This window comes from Lactuca virosa, chromosome 3, assembly GCF_052849685.1.
Source record: "Lactuca virosa cultivar CGN04683 chromosome 3, Lactuca_virosa_CGN04683_v6, whole genome shotgun sequence".
Taxonomy (NCBI): Eukaryota; Viridiplantae; Streptophyta; class Magnoliopsida; order Asterales; family Asteraceae; genus Lactuca; species Lactuca virosa.
This window is the reverse complement of record NC_136428.1, coordinates 370,511,826-370,525,787: the sequence shown is the minus strand read 5'-3', so window position 1 is coordinate 370,525,787 and position 13,962 is coordinate 370,511,826. Positions and strand designations below refer to the sequence as shown.

The 13,962-nt window shown below is 36.9% G+C and overlaps 1 pseudogene; it reads right to left on the bottom strand.

Moving 5' to 3' along the window:
- Positions 1 to 2,000: 2,000 nt before the first annotated feature.
- Positions 2,001 to 7,808, bottom strand: LOC145164934 (secreted RxLR effector protein 161 pseudogene; annotated as a pseudogene).
- Positions 7,809 to 13,962: the final 6,154 nt, after the last annotated feature.

The window sequence follows — 13,962 nt, the reverse complement described above, 5'->3', positions numbered from 1 at the left end:
TAGAGAAATTAGGTTAAAAGTCAAATACCATGATTATAGGGATTATTTTTGGTAGTTACTAAACAAATTACTATATTACCCTTATTTATTTATTTAATTATTTAATTTTTTATTTAATTTTGATTCGCCCACATTTATACATACAATAACACAATAATTAGTTTAAACAAATGAACCTAGCTCTCTCTCTCTCTCTCTCTCTCTATATATATATATATATATATATATATATATATATATATATATATATATATATATATATATGGTAAAGTTCAATAGAGAACCATTATTAATCAAGGAACCAAGGAACCAATCCAAAACGTCAGAATTTAAAACGATCAACGGCAAAAGGAAGAGTTGTAAATTTTTATAATGGACGCACATGTACCGGATTATAACAAAAACTCACTTCCTTTTTTTCATTTAAAATTTTTTTAGGCCAAATTTTTTATAAAAAAAACCGAATATACCGTTGTTCACGATTTTCTGTCCTCTTTCCATAGAGATCCATGATGATATATGAAAAACGAACTTTTTTTTTCGAAAAAAACTCACTTAATTTTCTTAGTTTTTTCAATATTTAAGTTTATTTTTATCAAAAAAAAAAAACTAATTATACTAAAAATATTAATTTTTTGTACTCTATTAATAAACGTCAACACCGATTAAAAAAAAAAAAAAACCTCGAACAGTGTAGATTCACACTGTGAATCTAAACTGTAAATATTTCAATTTTTAACATTCACAATATGAAAAATCTCGAACAGTTCAGATTCACATTGTGAATCTGAATTACTATTATACACACTGTGAATCTGAGAATGTTCAAAAAAAAAAAACCTCGATCAGTGTAGATTCACACTGTGAATCTAAACTGTAAATATTTCAAATTTTAACATTCACAATGTGAAAAAGCTCCGATCAGTTCAGATTCACACTATAAATCTGACTTATTATTATGCACACTGTGAATCTGAGGAGGTTCATAATGTGAATCTGAATAGGTTTACAATATGAATCTGAACAGGTTCACAATGTGAATCTAAACTGAAATATCATTTTTTTTTTAACTTGAATATGAATGTATGTTTAAAAAGTACAAAAAATATGTATTTTGATATATTTATTAATTTTTTCTATAAAAAAATAGACCTTAACTTTTTTCATTAAAGAAAATGAAGTGAGTTTTTTTCGAAAAAAAAAGTTCGTTTTTTATATATCATCATAGATCTCTATGGAAAGAGGACGAAAAATCGTGAACAACGGTATATTCGTTTTTTTTTTTCGATAAAAAACATGGCGTAAAAAAAATTTTAAACGAAAAAAATTGGTGGGTTTTTTTGTAAATAGTGGATTTTTTGGTATAATCCGGTGTGTGTGCGTCCAATGTAAAAGTGTACATCTATTTCCTTGGCCGTTGATCGTTATGATTTCCGACGTTCACGATTGGTTCCTTGGATAATTACGGTTCTCTATTGAACCTCACTCTATATATATACTAGGTTATAACCCGTGGAAACCACGGTCGGTATATTTAAAATTTTTATATAGATAAAAAAATAGTAAATGCCAAATAAATAAACCAATATATTATCGATTGTAAGTAATTATGAATTAATTTGTTAAACAAAATAAACATAATAATGTTATTAGGATATGATTTTGTATTTTCAAATTTTGATTTGAATTTGATTTGTTACAAAAAAAAATATGAAATAATAAAAATCATACAAAAATGTCACGTGTCAAAGAAACATTCTAAAAAACTGACACGTGTCATTTTTAGGTTTCATTTATTAGAATATATATATATATATATATATATATATATATATATATATATATATATATATATATATATATATTACTAATAGTAGTGGGTGAATAACCGCTTAAGAAACCTTAACCTTTGGATTGAGAACAGAATAAATCTTCACCGCTTAAATTCCCCATTTATAGTTTCTTAGAGGTAACTTCCAGCTGATTTCAGCAACTCGTCGCTACTCCACCGCTTCATCTTCAACCTCCGACACGTATCCACCTTCTTCTTCCCATTCTCCCACTTTCTCCAAATTCTTTAAACCCCTAGTTTGCAATTTCTATTTGATTCCCACTTTCTATGATCTTACGTATATTCCACTATTTAACACTAATTCTTCAACCTCAATCACGTTTGAAGGCAAGAAATAAAAGGAACACAAAGACATGCACAAGAAAGAGAGGTGCAAACCTGGATATTTTTTGATGCCTTAATCACTTTTGAAGGTGATCCGAAGAGGAAAACTAGCATCAAAAGAAAAATAGAAGCAGGAAGCATCATGTACGTCTCTTTTTCCTACATTCCTCAAAACCCACACCCAACACCATTATAGCTACTGCACTAGAATCCTTTGTCAATGATGGAGTTTAGCCTTCACCTTCATCGCACCTTAAGGTTGAACAAAAAAAAAATTAAGGCTCAATTCCATTAGGATGATATATATGATCTAAACAAATGTTCGGGAATAGAAATAGAAAAGCATAAGGAATTAACTCAAGGTTTGCTTCTTTGTTTTTTTGCATCTTCCACATTATGATAAGTTATCTTTGTGCCTTTATAGGGTGTTCAAAAACTAACACTCTGGAACCCATCAGTTCCCAATTATAGATGAATATAAGTACCTACATAACTCGATCTATGTTGAACCGGTAAGCAAAGAACGTTTTCTTTGACTATATAGTAGTATTTTGTTGTTTTTACTTGTAATTTGAAAAAACAATTGTTTGACGGATGTATTGTTTAGGGTTTTGACTGAACGGTGGTGGCAAAGGTCATTAAATGTTTTGGTAATATTTCTAATAATAGTAGGGTTCTTTTTGGTTGGCCTCATAACCCAAGTAGCATAACGAAATAGAGAAAAAATAAGTTGATAATTTATTAAGGAATTAATAAATTAATTAGAAATTGTTTTGGAATTAATTAAATCGTTTTAATTAATTAAAGAGCTTGAATATTAATTCATCCAAGAGATTCATTGGAATATTGTAGAAGCTCCTGGAGACCTAGGAGTGGACGGTTTTTCTTGCTCCCTGGATAGGGATAGAGCATGTTTGAATCATATAAGGATTAACCTAAAAGTTTGAATTGTAACATCCGGATTTTCCAGATACATTAAGTATTCATTTATTTTTAGAGATTTTGGGAGAGACTCGGCGAGTTGACGCTTAGACTCGCCGAGTAGAGTCGCGAATTTCCATCCGGGTTAATGACCGGACTCGGCGAATCCATACGTGGACTCGGCGAGTCCACGCTGTTTAATGAAACCCTAATTTCTTGGGTTTGGGACCTATTTAAAGGCCCTTATGGCCTTCAATGGCGGCTACCAGTTGATAGAGAGAAACCCCAGAGTGTGTGAACATTTTGAGAGAGAAAGGGAGCCATTTTTTATCCTTGAGTGGGTGATTTTGCAAGAAGAAGGTGACCAAGGCAAGAGGAAACTGAAGAGGGTGCTAATCTGTGGATTTCAGAGCTTAGGGACTTCATCTTGAGGTAAACATCCGATCCCCTTTTCAGTTTTGGTGTAAGCTTTGAGAGTTGGGGTTTCTAGCCCCTTTTTGAGTATGATTTGTGAAGCAATTGGTCCCTTCTTGTGTTGGGGCTTCGAATCTGGATCCAAAGAGGTCCAGAGACCTTAACTTCTTGATCTTTATGGGTGTCATGGAGAGTTATGAGCTTAAGGTGGCATATTGAGGCCATTTCTTCAAATAAAGCCATTGGGTTCTTGCATGGACATCAAGATCCAAACTTTACGTGTTTATATTGCTTAAGGAGGCCAGATCTATGAGTTAGAGGAGCGGATCTGACCTCAGGAGCTCATTTGAGCTCGAGCATGGCGTGAACTCGCCGAGTACCAAGAGCAGACTCGGCGAGTAGGGTTAGGGTTTCCCGTAATTCACTCAGTGAGTAACTTGCCGAGTTAGGGGAATGACTTAGTGAGTCAGAGGGGGGATAGAGGACTCGAGTTCACGACTGAACTCGCCGAGTCACATTTGTGCACTCGGCAAGTCTGGTCAAGGGTTGACCGTTGACTTTTGTTGACTTTTAGGGTTTGGTCAACAATGGGACTTGTGGACTGTTTGAAGGGTAAAATAGCCTTTTAGCCTTCTTAGAGAACATGTGAGAGTCTAGTCTAGCCTAGAGAACCGTTATTGATTGAGGTGATTATGTTATGTGTTTAGGCAGAGGCTAAATCAGTGTATACGCGAGCAGGATATTATCCGAGACATCCGAGGTGAGTCTTCTCACTATACTTTACCTAGAGTGGTAACAGAGTTATGTGACAGAGTTATTGTATGCTATCTATGTGATTTGTGGCACGGCATTATTTCTATGTGATTTATGCTGTGTGTATACCAGAGTTAGGACCGGAAGGTCCAAAGAGCTAGGACCAGAGGGTCCACAGAGTTAGGGCCCAAGGGCCCACAGAGTTATAGCCTCGAGTGGCTAATGTGTGTTATGTTCTATAGTTATGTGCCAGTGTATTTGTATGCTATTTATGTGTTGAGATTTATTGTGATATGTGATATGCATGATCCAGAGTTATCAGAGTTAGGACCTTTGGGTCCATAGAGTTAGGGCTAGAGAGCCCACAGAGAGTTGGGACTGGAGGGTCCCACTGAGACACACTGACCAGAGGGTCAGCAGAGTCATAGCCTCGAGTGGCTAATATGTGTTAGAGTGGTATTTTGGGGAACTCACTAAGCTTTATGCTTACGTTGTTATGTGTTATGTGTTTCAGGTACCAGTGGTGATCGCGGGAAGGCGCCGGCATGATCTGTACACACACCCGCAGAGTTTATTATGATTTGATCTTGGGATTTGTAGTGAGATAAAATTGATACATTTTTTTTGAAAGCAATTGTGGATGAATTTATATGGTTTTAAAAAGTGAAAAATTGTTTTGAAAATTTGGGTGTTACATGAATCCTTTGAGGATTCTATCTGCAGCTTATAAATAGACTACTAGGGGTCAAACTTTGGAGCTTATTATTGACTCTCTAAAATCATCCATATCTCTCTCCTCTTGTACAATCCTAAAATTTCCAGATAAAATTTTTAATTTCAAACATCCGGTAGTCATGTTAAACCAACCAAAAGTGTATCATGATAAAACATAATACCAGAGTACAAAACCCAAAATCACATAATTCGAAAAAACATGGGCGGATGTAGCACATCCAGTCTTGCGGCCCAACACGGGCCCAAATCCCTAAGCCCAAAAGTGGCCTGAAACTAAAAGCCAAAAAACTGTTGGGTAATACATGCATCAAATACACTCTATAACTAGGCAGCGGGAGAATCGAAACAACAAAATGATTTACCTAAGTGTACATGCAACCTAGTGATCTATGGCTTCATACTATTACTTCTACCCTATGAATTCCGAAAATACAAGGAAGAATACTAACCTCTTTAGCAGCTAATGATCTTCGAGCTTGACTCCTTGTGTGTGCCATATTGTTTGGATGATGAGGATCCAAACTAGAATCCATCTCTTGGTTCACACCCAATGAACTCAAAAGAGTAGAAACAAATATTAAACTAAGAGGGATGAACCAACGAAAAGTTCTTCCACAATGAGGGAGAAAGAAGGTGGCGAATACTCAAGCCAAAAAATGAGCAAGCAGGAATGAATCCTTAAGGCCCTATTTATAGCCTTGGATACCTCCTAGGGTTTTATCCTTCCATCCATGTGGGATGGGATAGGCTAAGAACGAAATTCCCTTTATCCAAAGGGAATTTTCGTCCAACCCCCTTCATTCTAGGGTTCTGGAATGTTCCCTGATCAACCAACTATTGATTAATTCACATTCAACCCTTCTATTAATTAAACTGTTAACTAATTCCCAAATTGTTTTCCAATTTGTTTCTAATTAATTATTAAACAATAATAATTAATAAACTAATCACTCTATTATTTATTCTACTCAATTTTGAGTCTTGAGGGCAACCCAAGAGGACCCTGCTATTATTAGAAATATCATCAATTAGTTAATGACTTTGGACACACTTCCAACAGTCTCCCACTTGGACAAGTCATCAACTATATATGGTCTTATATCCATCTAATAATCAGCAGAGAGAATGCCATCCAATGCATCTGCCAAACTCTGATCTAATCAGTTTCAGCCCTCAGATAAGTGATCAACTATTACTTCATCCTCATGATATCTGTATGAATTCGAGACATGGATAATGGTCAATCTCAGAATTCAAAATTATGTTTCCCGATATAGATTGTGACGACTACATCTGACTACTAAATCGAACACATCAATTCTAGTCAGCACCCGGCCAGGTATTTTAGATGTCAGCACCAAATCATCGAGGGGCCCATAGATATCGCTTCTCCTATTAAGGCAGAAGGGACGAATAAACTTTGACTACATAGGGGGTGTTTGGCTTAGCTTTTTAGAGGGCAAAAGTCCTTTTTGGAAAAGTTGCAAAAAGTCTGGTTTTCCTGACTTTTCCAAAAAGTTGATTTTCCTTCTATCCAAAATCCAAAAGTAGCTTTTAAAAGTCTTTTGCCAAACATCTTTTACCTTTGATCTTTTCCTAAAAGGACTTTTGGCCTCTCAAAGGCTAAGCCAAACACCCCATAGTCTTTTTCTATTTCATCATGTCACACATGAATACACCCGTTATAGCCACCAGTTACAAATAGCATTGGAGTATACCAATGCATAACAGAATCTTAGAGCAAAGCCCCACATGTATCTCGGTTTGAAGAAGTGAAGATATTATCATCTTAGAATTACTCGTGACTTAATCCATGAAGTAATCTCTAAGTGCGGGTTGATCCAATACTTAAATCACTATTAAGTACTCATAAGTGTTGACACGATCACTATGTCATGCTCAATCAAAATGGTCAATCCATCAACACTCATGACAGTCTTGAATCACTACTTACTTCCAAGAGTTTGACCGACTGTGGAGATTTGAGTACTTAGTACTCGGGAAGTGGGTTCTAAACATGCAAAAGTGAAACACAGTAATAAATAAATAGAAATGATAGCAATCCAACACTTTATTAATTCTCCACAAAATAAACATCAATTCTATTACAAATTCATACTGTTAAATGTTTCAAGGATTATCAAACTAAACAACTAAACAACTACACCATATCTTCAGCAAATCTAATGCCTATAGATCTACTATGACCATCATGCTTGATCCTTGATAGTGGTTTAGTGAACGGATCGGTTGGATTCTCCTATGACGATACTCTGCTCACAACAATATCTCCATCCTCGACTCGATGTCTTACATAGTGGAACTTTCTAAGTATATGTCTTGAGTTACCATGGTCTTTGGGTTCTTTAGTCAAAGCGACTGCACCCTCATTGTCACAGAAGATTTCCAAGGGATCCTTGATGCTCGGAACGACACCAAGATCATCAATGAAATTCTTCAGCCATGTAGCCTCTTTTTCAACTTCACTAGCTACTATATACTCTGACTCGCACGTAGAGTCTGCCACTGTCGACTGCTTGGAGCTCTTCCAAGTGACCGCTCCTCCATTGAGCAAGAATACCCATCCTGACTGTGAACATGAGTTGTCCCTATCAGTCTGGAAACTGGCATCTGTATAACCTGTAACTTTCAACTCATCTTTACCCCCATATACCAAGAACATATCCTTTGTTCTTCTTAGGTATTTCAAAATGTTCTTTACTGCCGTCCAATGACTTTCGCCTGGGTTGTCCTGAAAACGACTCACCATACTCAGAGCAAATGAGACGTCAGGACGAGTACATGTCATGGCATACATGATCGATCCTATAGCAGAAGCATATGGGACTCGACTCATTCTTTTTTGTTCATCACTGGAACCAGGACATTGAGTCTTACTCAATTTCGTGCCATGTTGTATAGGTAGATAACCTTTCTTGGAGTCCTGCATCTTGAATTTCTTCAAGATCTTATCCAAGTATGTACTTTGGCTCAGTCCTATTAGATGTTTTGATCTATCTCTATAGATCCTTATACCAAGTATGTACGCAGCCTCTCCTAGATCTTTCATAGCGAAACAACCCCCAAGCCACGTCTTAACACTTTGCAGTGTCGGGATATCGTTTCCTATAAGGAGTATATCATCCACATACAACACTAGGAAGACTACATTACTCCCACTAGCTTTGATATATACGTAGGACTCTCCTTCACTTCTTGAAAAACCAAACTCCTTGATCTTTTCATGAAAGCAAAGGTTCCAGCTGCGAGACGCTTGTTTTATTCCATATATGGACCTTTCAAGCTTACACACTCTATTTGGATATTTTGGATCTACGAAACCCTTAGGTTGTGCCATGTACACTTCCTCTGTGAGTTTTCCATTAAGGAAAGCGGTTTTCACATCCATTTGCCATACTTCATAATCATGAAAAGCTGCTATGGCAAGTAATATCCTAATAGACTTGATCTTGGCTACTGGTGAAAAAGTTTCCTCATAATCAATTCCTTGAGTATGAGTGTAATCCTTTGCAACCAACCTAGCCTTGAACGTGTGCACATTCCCATCCATGCCTGTCTTTTTCTTGAAGATCCATTTGCACCCGACAATTTTAGTGCCAGGAGCAGGATCAACCAAATTCCAAACTTGGTTGTCATGCATAGACTGACTCTCGCTATCCATGCTTTCCTTCCACTTAGCAGCCTCAGTGTCTGCCATCGCTTCCTTATAGTTGGATGGCTCATCCATATCAACCAGTGTACGATCGTTGATTAATATGTCTCCTTCTGTGCTCACATGAAAACCATAGAACTCAGGAGGAGCACGAACTCAATTGGATCTGCGAAGCGGAGGTGGAGATATATCATTTTGCTCAACAGGTTGCTCAGCCCCGGGTTGAGATTCCTCAACGGGTTGTTGCTCCTCAGGTTGAGTGCTAGTGTCTACTAAAGGTTCTTCTTCATTTGTCTCTTGAAGCTCTTCAAGGTCTATGTGGCTCCCACTGTTCTCTTTGGAAATGAGATCCCTCTCAAAGAAGAATCCCCTTCGAGCAACAAACACTTTGTTTTCCGAAGGCTTGTAGAACAAGTATCCAAACGACTTTTGTGGATAACCAATGAAGTAACACTTCTCTGGCCGGGGTTCGAGCTTGTCATTCGCCTCGCGACGAACAAAAGCTTCACATCCCCAAACCTTTATATGTGCTAGAGAAGGACGTGTCCTACTCCACATTTCAGAGGGTGTTTTAGCAACCTTCTTAGTAGGTATGAGGTTTAGGATATGGGCGACTGTCTCTAAGTCATACCCCCAAAAATATATCGGAAGTGTAGCTCGACTCATCATAGATCGAACCATGTCCAACAAGGTTCGATTTCTCCTTTCAGCCACACCATTCAACTGTGGTGTTCTGGGAGGAGACAATTGTGAAACTATTCCACAATTCTTAAGATGATCGTAGAATTCAAGACTTAAGTATTCTCCACCCCTATCGGATCGGAGCATCTTGATCTTTCTGCCCAATTGGTTCTCTACTTCGTTTTTAAACTCTTTGAACACCTCGAAAGTTTCTGACTTATGCTTGATTAGATAAATATATCCATATCTACTGAAATCATCGGTAAAAGTCACGAAGTATCTTTCTCCATGTCTTGTGGCGGATTTGAAGGGTCCACAAACATCTGTGTGGATGAGGTCCAACAAATCCTTGCCTCTTTCACAGTGGCCTGTGAATGGCGCTTTTGTCATCTTGCCAAGTAAGCAAGATTCGCATATATCATCCGACTTGAGGTCAAATGATTCCAAGATTCCATCAGATTGGAGCTTGGCAATGCGTTTCTTGTTTATATGCCCAAGTCGACAATGCCACAAACATGATTTATCTGATTCACTATTAGACGAACTAACATTCATTATTAGTTTATCAATATCACCATCACAAACAATACTTTCATACACACCTTTACAAGGACTAGCTTTAAAAATAAAACAACCATTCTTATAAACCAAAATGTCACCATTATCATTATCAAAAGAAAATAGACAACTATCCTTATAAAGTGCATGAAAGGAAATAATGTTTCGTGCCATATCAGGCGAGTAGCAACAATTTAATAAACTAAGATAAACACCACCACTAAGCATGAGCTCATAGTTCCCAATCCTTGTAACAGCTGACTTGCGCCTGTTTCCCATGATTAGGTTGAGTTCACCATGCTTCAACTTCCTACTTTGTCTTAGTCCCTGAGGTGCTAGCCACCTTGACTTTTCCCTTCTTAAGGTTCTCGAGGTATTTAGGGCAGCTACGCTTCCAGTGTCCCTTTTCTTGGCAGTAAAAACAAATGGCTTCACTTGGATCAGCAGAAGGAGCTATTTCAGCTTGAGCCCTTTTCTTAGGAGCAGGTTCAGACTGTCCGACCTTACCCTCACCCTTTCCTTTGGGTTGAGGCTCCCTTTTCCTTTTAGCAGAACTACGATCAACAACCAATACTGGAGCAGTAGGGTTAGAGTTGTTGGGTTTCTTCATGCTCGCTTCAGCAGTTTTAAGCATGCCATGCAACTCCATCAAGGTCTTGTCAAGTCCATTCATATTGAAGTTCATGATGAACTGTGAATATGAACTAGTAAGCGAGTTCAAAACCATGTCAATGGTCAACTCCTTAGGTAGCTCGACACCTAGATTCCCAAGTCTGTCTATGTACGACTTCATCTTTTGGACGTGCATACACACAGAAGCTCCCTCTTGTAGTTTACATGCCATGAGGGACTTAACGATCTCAAATCGTTCTTGCCTAGCTTGCTCTTGGAACATCTCTTCGAGTTTCTGGTTTATGTCAAATACACCCCATGTTTCAAAGTTCTTCTGGAGACCAGAAGACATGATCGCTAACATAAGGCAAGCCACTTTGGTAGATTCATCGTAATGCTTGTTGTAGGCAGTAACTTCTTCTGGGGCAGGGTTCTCTCCAAGTGTGGGAACATCTTCGTCGAGAACATACTCTTTGTTATCATATCTTAACGTGATCCTCAAGGTCCTGATCCAATCAAGATAGTTGGATCCATCCTCCTTGAGTTTCTCCCTATTAAGAACCGACATTAGAGAGAAGCTTGAGTTTTGAGTTAGAGAAGGAGGAGGAGGAGGGGGAGGAAGATTGTTGTTGTTGTTGTTGGCTTGGTTTGACATCTACAAAAGATAAGACTCCAATTAGTTTGATATAAGTCCTTAATTAATAATCACCCTAAATAAATTATTTGATTAAGGCTAGGATCCATATTTGGCTTCATGATGTGTAAAGGGATGCTGTAAACACACCACAAAATTATTTAGGTAGACAAAGCTCTTTGTCAATTTCAATCACTATGAAATTCCTAGATCTTTGAGACTCATTGACTATCAATGGCATGTTAATCTCAGATTATGTTCATCTTAAATTCAATGACGGGGATGCCGCGGATCATTGAATAGATGGTGAATCACCCATACAAAATTGTGTAGTCCCCGGCTCAAGTTATGCTTGAGATTCGCGAGTCTCACATCATTCTCTACCTATACTCTCAAATTGACGTGTCGGTTAACCACACGAGCTCCATCAACAAGTTATAAAGAGAATGTGCAATTTTTATGGATAACATAAGATTCATTGTTATTTAAATAAAACGTGATCTTGTTTTATACTTGTATTTAGAATACTTTTAGATTGACCATCATCACTATCAAACCCTTTCGGTAACTCCATTCTCAAAATGCAATAGGGCAGTGAGGGTGGTAAGCGCGAAGCATATTAAAAACCGACCTCATTAGGAATCATAGAGACCTCCTTTAAACCCCTACACTAGAATGGGTGGGCCTAGTCGAGGTAAGACTGACAATGTCAATATTTAAAATATGCGAGGACGCATATTGTAATTCTCTTATACATACAATATATGAATCTTATATATATATATATATATATATATATATATATATATATATATATATATATATATATAAGGGGTAAATTTAAATCACTTTAAATTTAGTTGTCTATTATTAATTCAAATTAATTACAAGGATGCAATATAACAATTAATAAAACATGAGGGGTTAATATTCAAATTTATAAAAGTCTATTGTAAATAATATTAAAATATTTAAATCCCTATTTAAATAATAAATAAATATTCAAATTCAAATAAACATATTTAAATGATATTTATCTATTTTCAGATTTACATAATTAAAATTTGACATTTATCCATATTTATCAAAACTTCAAATTCGAAAAATGAAGGAAAATTCGAAAATCCCGAATCTGCTGAGTTCACGTCGTGAACCCCGATTAGGATTTTATCACATTACGAATTTTTTGATTACTCATTCATAATTCAGTTTCAAACAAGTATTTTCAGAAAACATGGATGTAGGGTGATAGTAACCATGAACCAATGGCTCTGATACCACTGTTGGGTAATACATGCATCAAATACACTCTATAACTAGGCAGCGGAAGAATCGAAACAACAAAATGATTTACCTAAGTGTACATGCAACCTATGGATCTATGGCTTCATACTATTACTTCTACCCTATGAAATCTGAAAATACAAGGAAGGATACTAACCTCTTTAGCAGCTAATGATCTTTGAGCTTGACTCCTTGTGCGTGCCACCTTGTTTGGATGATGAGGATCCAAACTAGAGTCCCTCTCTTGGTTCATACCCAATGAACTCAAAAGAGTAGAAACAAATATTAAACTAGGAGGGATGAACTAACGAAAAGTTCTTCCACAATGAGGGAGAAAGAAGGTGGCGAATACTCAAGCCAAAAAATGAGCAAGCAAGAATGAATCCTTAAGGCCCTATTTATAGCCTTAGATACCTCCTTGGGTTTTATCCTTCCATCCATGTGGGATGGGATAGGCTAAGAACGAAATTCCCTTTATCCAAAGGGAATTTTCGTCCAACCCCCTTCATTCTAGGGTTCTGGAATGTTCCCTGATCAACCAACTATTGATTAATTCACATTCAACCCTTCTATTAATTAAACTGTTAACTAATTCCCAAATTGTTTTCCAATTAGTTTCTAATTGATTATTAAACAATAATAATTAATAAACTAATCACTCCTATTATTTATTCTACTCAATTTTGAGTCTTGAGGGCAACGCAAGAGGACCCTGCTATTATTAGAAATATCACCAATTAGTTAATGACTTTGGACACACTTCCAACAAAAACATGTTTGTTGAGTACGCTAATTGTACCATCAGTACGCCTTGCGTACTCGAATGCTTTGCAGGGTCGGGACTCCGGGTGTGTATGCTCAGTGTACATCTGTGTACGCCTGGTGTACGCCCCAGCTGGCCAAATTCTCTTTTTAAGATCTTAATCAGTTAACCTAACGTCTAACTTTAGATCGAAGCTTATTAAAACGTATTAAACTTTATTCTTTTACATGGCTTAAAAAGGTAAAATCTTGGATTTTAACATGCTAACTTCATGAAACAACCCTCAACCATTGCATGGTTGTACTTAAACCATCAAGACACCATTTTTATGCACAAGGGACATCAGAAACACTAAGATATATCATCATAACCCTCTAGAGTAGCTTATACTCCCGCGAAACACCTTAAGGGTCCAAAATAACTCAAAAACCCTAACTATCTAGAACTAAGAGATGAATCATCAAGGTAGGAACTTTATACCTTCAATAAGCTAGACAGGGTGAATAACCTCTGGATCTACAAGCTCCCTCTTGTTCAATACTTCTGTACTAGTCTTCTTCTTCTTCAAGATACACCACATACACACAAAACACATACACAAGGTCAATCTCTTTGGAAAGTGGATTAGGGTTTTGAGATTAGATCAAAAAGTCATTGGATGCGGATAAGGTGAAGGACTTGGGGGACTTAATGTGCTTAAATAGGGTGCAAACCCTAAAAAATATAGTTTGCCCCTGACTCATGTACGCATGTGTAAG